Genomic DNA, 8,089 nt, shown 5'->3' with positions numbered 1-8,089 from the left:
GGAGTTTGGGCGAGGGGTGTGGATTGGGGGTCCCCTAGAGTCCGGGGAGTGGAGTGGGAGACAGACTTGGGGCGTCCTTCACCCACCTTGCCAGCACCCCGTGCCTTTCAGGGCAGCCCGGGTTCCTGGCAGCCCCTAGCAGGGCCTGAGGGTGTGGAAGACACCGGCCTCAGGCCAGCCCTCCAGCAGCAGCAATGGGACTCCGTAGGGCTGTCTCACTGGGAGAACTGTCTTCAGTATCAGAAGCCAGAAACCCCATCCAGATGTGGGGATTCCCTGGGGGCAGGGACTGTAAGGGTGACCCCTGAAGCATCTCGGAGACCCGCAGCCCTGGGGAGTTACACGCTCGGTGTCACTCAGTCTCCACCTTCCTGACAGGTAGGCAGGTGGTACGATCCCCGTTCCACGGGGTTGGAACGTCTGGGAATTTGTGGGTGACCACATAGGTGGTAAAGGCACAGGCTGGCCCGCAGGCTGTGCTTCACCACATCGCCGCCCGTACCCTCAGAGTCTGGCAAAGCAGGACTGCCAAACTGTCCGACCCTTTCACCCTGTATTTAAAGGGCCAGAAGGTTGAGAACCACTGGCCAGGTGGTTGAGTGGCTTGAAAAAGAGGGCTGTTTGTATGGGAGAATTTTGTACAGTGTCAAGTGCTGCGAAACTGGTGTATCGTGGGAACTGCTGTGGGCAGAACAGCTCATGAGGGAGAGATCGGGTGCGGGGTTGAGGGGACAGACGGGCAGGGCTGCCCAGGAGACCTGTGTGAATCTTGGAGCAGAATTCCGGGTCCCAGTTGCCAGTCTTGCTTCCTCTTTGCCACTGTTCTCTACCCCACCCCCCCTTGTTCTTACTTCTACCTCCTCTCACTCATTTGACCTGAATGTATTGAGCGCTATGTTCTGAGCAACTTGCCTGGCATCCTCCTTATGCGGACGTAAAACATGATCTCTGCCCTCCTGCCATCAATCATGCATGCATTCACCAAACAGTCATCGAGTGCCTGTAGTATGCTGTGTCCTGGGAATTCAGCAACGAACAGGACAGACACCGTCCTGGCCCTTAGAGAGCTGAGCATCAGGAAGGAGGTCAGACAGTGAAGCAGAGAAGCAAGACGAGGAAGGGAGGGGACAAAGGAGATGCTGGGCCACCAGCGAGGGCCAGAGACTGGAGTGAGGCAAAGGGGAGAGGCAGATAGGGCCAGATCTTCAAGGCCCCTCCTTACAGATTAGGGACTTTCTCTGGAGGGCAGGAGTTGTGCCGAGTAGGGTTGGGTTGGATGAAGGGAGACTCATAGGAGGGAAGCTGAGGGGTCAGTTGGGCAGACAGACTTGGGTTGGGGTAGTAGAGATGGATTCCGGATCCTTCTAGACCAGCGGTTCTCAACCTGTGGGTCGCAGCCCCTTTGGGGGTCGAACAACCCTTTCACAGGGGTCACCTAAGACCATCGGAAAACACATATATAATTACATATTGTTTTTGTGATTAATCACTATGCTTTAATTATGTTCAATTTGTAACAATGAAAATACATCCTGCAGATCAGATATTTACATGATGATTCATCACAGTAGCAAAATTACAGTTATGAAGTAGCAACGAAAATAATTTTATGGTTGGGGGTCACCACAACATGAGGAACTGTATTAAAGGGTCGCGGCATTAGGAAGGTTGAGAACCACTGTCCTAGGGTGTAGCCGGGGCTGGACTCTGCAGTCGGTGAGATTGGAAAGGTGTCCCTGGTGGGCGACAGTGTTATTCATTCTCTGGGCTAAGGAGCAGGGGTGGTTTGGGGAGAGGGGGAGCGCTGTGGGAGTTGAGGTGCCACTGAGACAGCCAAAGGAGTCCGCCACTCACAGGGGTTCTGGATGTGGTGGGAAGCAGAGGTGATGCCCTGCACACCTGTCTGCCTCTTCACTCCACACACGTTTGCTCAGCCCGATCTGTGTGCCGGGCTAGGGCTATGGAGATGAATAACACCGTGCCTTACCCTCAGGGAGCACAGGTTAGTGGCAGACACTTGTGGACACATAATTACAGCTGAGCCCAGGCTGAGTAAGGCTGCACGGGCACTCGTCACAGTGACACTCAGGAACCATGTGGGTGTCAGAATGTCATCTGGCTGCCCTTCCTCCTCCCCACTGCCTTGTCCTGCTGAGCAACTGTGGAGAGGAATGCCCGTGTGTGTGTGGGGGGGTGGGGGTGGGGGGGGATGCCCACAGGGTGGAGAAGAAACCCAGGTGTCACGGGTCCAGCCCTTCAGGCTGTCCACACCCTCAGGGTCGTCCTGAGCCTGCCATCTAGGCCATGGCCACACCCCTTATGTTCACAGAGAACAGATTTTATTTTAGATCAGGTCAAGAGAGACCAGAGCAGGGAGTGGCTCAGAAGTCAAAGGCTCAGAGGGGCCCAAGGAAAAAAAAGGGCCTTTTGGACCAAGGTGGGGGAGGGGGACCAGGACGAGGGAGAGAAGAGAGGAGCAGCCACCCACGCCGAATGGGAGTCATTTGTGAAGCCTGGGGTCCCTCTCCTGTCCCTGCCCCAGGATGGCTGCTGGCTTGGCCTGCCTCCAGGAAGCCAGGGAATAGTTGAAGAGTGAGAAGAGGAGCCCAGTGAGCACCTGATGGGCCAGTCATAGGGCTGAGCCTGCATCAGCCCAGATCCTACTTAATCCCGGAGCTGCGGAGGGGAAGGTGCTGCTGTCCTCTATTACCGATGAGAAACGCCAGGGGACGGGGGTGAGGTCACCGGCCGGAGTCCACACAGCCTCTGCCCGCCTGCTGCCAAAGGCTGGTTTTTAGTGATGGATCTTTCTTGCCAGAATGAATGGATGCTAACTAACAGCTTTCTAACACTGTGCCCAGGCGTTTCCCCTGAAATGCTCACCAGTCAAGAGGTGGAACGGTACTGAGCCTCCTTCTTGTAAAATGGAAGGAAGGCTGGAGGGTTCAGGGAGGGTCCAAAGCCAGGAAAGTAGCTGAGAAGAGGGATGTGAACACCAGGGCAGCCTGGGTTGAGAGTCCGAAACTCAGAACCACAACGAAATGAAGTGATTTCCCCCTCTCAAGGGGGCCCTGCCAATTTTCCCGGGGGCGGCCCTCACCAGGGCTTGCCACATAAAATGCAGGATGCCCGGTTAAATGGGAATTTCATAGAAACAACAAGTGATATTTTAGTATAAGTTGGCCCGAATTAATTGTTGTTTATTTGAATTTCAAATTTAACTGGGCACCCTGAATTTTATCTGACAGCCCCGTCTCCCCAGAGCCCCTGTCTGACTCTGTGCCTTTAATGCTCCACCCTGTCCCTAATCCGCCCAGTGAGCAGAGCACTGAGTGGGCAGAATCCTGCTCCCTGCCCTCCTCAGCCTGCACACACCGCCAGGTGCCACAGGGCAAGACGGCTCTGCCGATGGCCTGCCCAGGATGTCCCCTGCGGGGTGAGTGGGGCTGCCCTGGGTGGGGGTCTTTAGAGCGGCGCCCAGTGCTGGCAGGTGCCTGGCCTGGTGGTGGGGAGGGGAGGGCAGGCCTCCTGGCTAAGCAGGAGCAGGCCAGGCAGGACGGGGGTGGGGTGGGGGGGGCCTGGCTGCTGTGCCTTGTGCCCCCCTCTCCTTCTTCAGCTCTGGGAGTGACCTCCCACAACCTCTGCCCTTGCACAGGCTTCATGGCTGTTCGGGCCCCGCCAGGAAGGGTGCTGCCACCTTCACCTCATGGGTCCCACCCAGGGCCAGGGGCAGCACTCCCGCCTTTCCTGACTTTGTTGATTCTCCAAGGAATGTTATGGACTCTGGCTCGGAGCTCTGCTGGGCTCCAGCCCTGGGTGTGGCAGCCAGTGGGGACAAGGGGGAACATGTTTGGTCTTTGGGGTGCTGGGGGGCTGCCTGCTGGCTGGAGGATTCAGGTGGGAAGGTGTTTGGGAACCCTTGCCAGTTGTGTGTCTCCTCCCAGAGCCCCATGACCCCAGCCACCAGGGAAAGCTGCCCTCTGCCCCCTCCCCCATTGGCATGGAGCTGTCGGCTGTCACTGTTCCCTGCATGTCTCACATTCCTCTGGAGCCGCATGTGCCCTCCTGAGTGTGCACTGGCGCACGCGCGCGCACACACACACACACACACACACACACACTTTGCCTATTTTCTTCCCCAAGCTGATCCACCTTCCTCCTTCCCACCAACCCCATACACCACCCCCCTACACACACACACACCAGTGCACACACCCTGTATGTACACATCACCTACACACACCCTCACTGGAGACCTAGCACTCCTGTCACACACACCCTGCTCTCTGCGTCTTCCCCTTCTGTCTACAGGCCCATGACCACACAGCTTATCTATGAAGCTGTCAGTGGCCACCTGGGTCCTTCCCACCTTTTGGCTATTTATTGTTTGTCCTTGTTTTTTCTGCTATTATTTCATGATTATTCCCCTACCTGCTCAGTCGAGGTAGCCAAGGTGCTGCCCAGCTCAGCTTGAAGGCAGAGTGGATAGATAGAGAACCACCAAAATCGCAGAAGGCAGGCAGCCTGTGCGCCTGCTCCGAGCAGGTAGGAATGTGGTGGGTGAAACACCTGTAGGATTGGGCTTGGCCGGACCTATAACTGTTACTGGGGAGCTGCATAGAGAGCCAGGCTCCTCCCAGCATCTCTGCCCAGGGCCTGGGGACTCCTCCTGACCTCACCCCTTTACTTCTGTTGGTCCTGCTCCTCCTGTCTGACACCCCAGACCCCTCACTACCCCAGGGTTCAGCAATGGGGAGACAGAGGCACCCACCCAAGAACTCAGCCCCGGCCCAGCCTGGCCCTGCTCCCTCATTCTTTTTGGCTTTTCCACTGGGTGTGTGGTTGGGGGACAGTGTGACCCAGGGACCAGTACCAGTGGGTGGACAGACTGGAATATCACCCCTTCCCACAACAGGTTCATGGGGAGCTGGGGATGAGGGCCAGGAGCAGGGGCCCCCTCAGCATGGGAACCTGTCCCAGTGGGAGGCTGGTCAAGAGTCCAGGCTGCCTGTCTCCCTGTCCTGTTTGCAGAAGACTGGACAAAGCAGGCCCTGCATGACTCACCTCCATTTCCGGCCTTAGTCATTCACTACCCCCCTCCCCACCCCACCCCACCCCCCAACTATGGACTTGGCATCAGAGGGATGGCCAGATCAGGGGAGGTGGCCGCAGCTGCAGAGTCTGGCAGTCGTGGGGCTGCAGGGCCTTTTCCCCACAGCGGAGCAGGTGGAGGAGGGGTGGGCTCAGTTGGGGTGGCCCTGCCGGTTTCCCTGACTGTCCTGTACCTACCCCGTTGTTTCTCAGGATGAGAGAATTCATAGGCTGCCCAGATGTGGGAATAGGGGTCTGAGGGTCTGGTGAGTCTCTTGGCCTGGCCCATGCTACCTCCCACCTCTCCTTCCAGCCTAGGGGGCACCGAGTGGGCACTGCCCCTTCCAGAGGGCCACAGTCTAAACCCGGAGAAACACCGTGGAGCCACAGGGCTGGCCTCAAGGGGGACCTTCGCCTCCTAAGGATGGCAGACTTCTCCTCCTGCCTCTGATGCCCTGATTCTCAATCACAGTTGCCCTCAAAGTCACAGGGTAGGTTGTTAAATACACAGATGCCTAGGCTCCAGCCTACACCTGCTTGATGAGAATCTCTGGGCCACGGGTTTTGCAACCTCCCGCAGGTGGTACTGATGCACAGCCAGGATTGAGAAACCCAGACCCACAGGCCTCTGCTCTGAACGCGGGATGGGAGAGGCCGGGCTGGAGGTAGCGCTGTCTGTCCATCCGCCTCCCCTTTCAGAAAACTGCCTGCTAATCTGGCTCTAGGACAAGCACTGAGGTTAGGAGACTGGTCTCACCCCTGCCCTTGGGTTCACGGAGGTCCACGGAGATTGCCATTTAGGTGGATGTCTTTGTTTTAATTAGAGTAAAAAGTTGGTGGTCAGGGAGGGAGAACTCCTATGTGAGGACAAATTATGGAAGACTTTCCAGAGGAGGTCATGTCTGAGCTGGACCTTGAAGGATTCTGGAATGAGGAAGAGGAAGGAGGACAGTACAAAGGCTCCAGGAGAGAGTGAGAGGAAGCCCAGAGATTTCGACTTGATTCCTTAGGTCCGAGTTTGCAGGTGGGCAGGCAGGGGCCTGGGGCCGCAAAGCCCAAAGCCAAACCCGGCTTTGGGGGCTTGTTAAGTGAAATAGAGGGAGGAAGAGAAGCCCACAGTCCTGTTTCCTCTGGCCCACATGGTAGTATTTGGGGGTTTTTGTTTGTTTGCTTCAATTTGATTTAGTTGCCAACATTGGAAAATCTGGAGGATTCACATACAAATCCAGATTCCGGTTCTCTGGAAACTGGGCCCTCGTCCACCTCTGGCTGGCCCCCTCCTTTCCAGAGGGCGGGGCCCTACTGTTTGTCCAGCTCCCACCCCTTCCATTGTCCTGGGCTCTTCCAACCTCTGGTTTTGACCCCTTCTGAGGCGGATCCAAGCAGGCAGGGTGTGGCACCACCAGGATGGGCAGCATATTGGCTGAATTTTGGATTGTTAGCAGGTACTACAGTGGGGCCTTGACTTACGAGTGTCCCGACTAACGAGTTTTTTTGAGATACCTGCTGTCTCTCGGCTGATTTTTTGCATTGAGTTGATAGAGTAATTTCAGTTAACGAGCTCCTTAAGGAGCTCGGTCTCTGAACGAATTGAACTCGTAAGTCAAGGCCCCACTGTACTGAGATTTCCATTTTATGCACGGAGAACATGTGGCTTAGAGCAGGGGTAGGAGAAATGGGTGAACTTTTCTTTAATTAAAATAAATTGAATATAAAATAAACAACTAATTAAATTCTGCTCTCTCCTACCTCCCATGCCCAGGTATTTGTGGGGGCAGGGGAAGAAGGAGGAGGATAGGAGCTGAAAGGTTCAGTTCATAGCCAAGGGCACATATTTCCACCACTTCCTTAGAATTCCGGCCATTAGGGGGGGGGGGGGGGGAGTGGTGGAGAATTCTGGCCAGTGACTGAAGCTTGTTTCCTTGTGTGTTAGGACATGAGCAGGGCCGGGAGTGTGTGCAGTAGGTGCTTTGTACGCATTTTGTTTTAATGAAACCAGACAACCAAGGTGTCCAGGCTGCCTGTCACTACTTGAGCCAGTTCAGCAGAGACAGGGTTGAATCACATATGAACGTTTATTCCAATAACGACATGGGAGAGCAGCAGGCCACGCACAAACATCTGTTCTGCAACCCACCCCCCTCCCGTAAGCCAGCTGTTTGTATTGGGTAGGAGGACAGAGATTACATGGGGAAGTAGGGATTACAGGCCTGGGGAAGTCGGCTATGCAGTCTGGGGTGGGACTCCATTGTTTGTTTGGGTAACAAGGTGGTTAATCTTGGCAAGATAACAGGCAGTTCTTGAATGAGAATGGACCCCATTCCAAGGTTGACTCCCAGGTCCAAGGTTGACTCCCAGGTTCCCCGGGTGTGTGTGTGTGTGTGTGTGTACAGCTCCCAGCCAGGTTAGAATGTCCTTTAACCAGAACAAGGCAGTCACGGCTAACAGGGAGTGATTAGCATTTCCCACAACCATAGCTAGTCCCCAATATTCTATTTTTGCCCCTAACACTTACAGGGAAGGTGGACACTAACGGGAGAGGACCTGTGGGCCGAGGGGTGACATGGGGTTGTCATAGAGGCTGGGCAAATGCCAGACATCACAGGAGACCATGCCTTCAGCGGGGCCCCACCAGGGCACACAGATGCCAGGAGATCAGCCTGCTTATCCAGGCAGGCCCTGGAGGCCTTGGTCTGTGACCCCAGAGCCAGAGTGGCCTCTGCGTCCTCCCTGGTCGGGAAGGCAGTGTGAGGAGCTTGGGTTGCAGCAAGAGAGATTTAGGTTAGATAGTGAGGTGGCTTTCTCGATGGCCAGGGTTTCCAATAAGTGAAAAGGCTGCAGGTGACAGATTCTGGACTTGCAGGCTGGAGGGCTTGATGGTGGAGACTGGCGCGCGTGGAAGTGTTCTGATGAGGTGCCTGTGGGGTGTGGCGGGCGACGAGGAAACTGGAAGATCAAAGTCCCCTTTACAGCGGCGGGTGGGAGAGGTCGTGAATGT

This window comes from Myotis lucifugus, unplaced genomic scaffold (genome assembly GCF_000147115.1).
Source record: "Myotis lucifugus unplaced genomic scaffold, Myoluc2.0 scaffold_652, whole genome shotgun sequence".
NCBI lineage: Eukaryota > Metazoa > Chordata > Mammalia > Chiroptera > Vespertilionidae > Myotis > Myotis lucifugus.
This window is presented reverse-complemented; position numbering follows the sequence as displayed.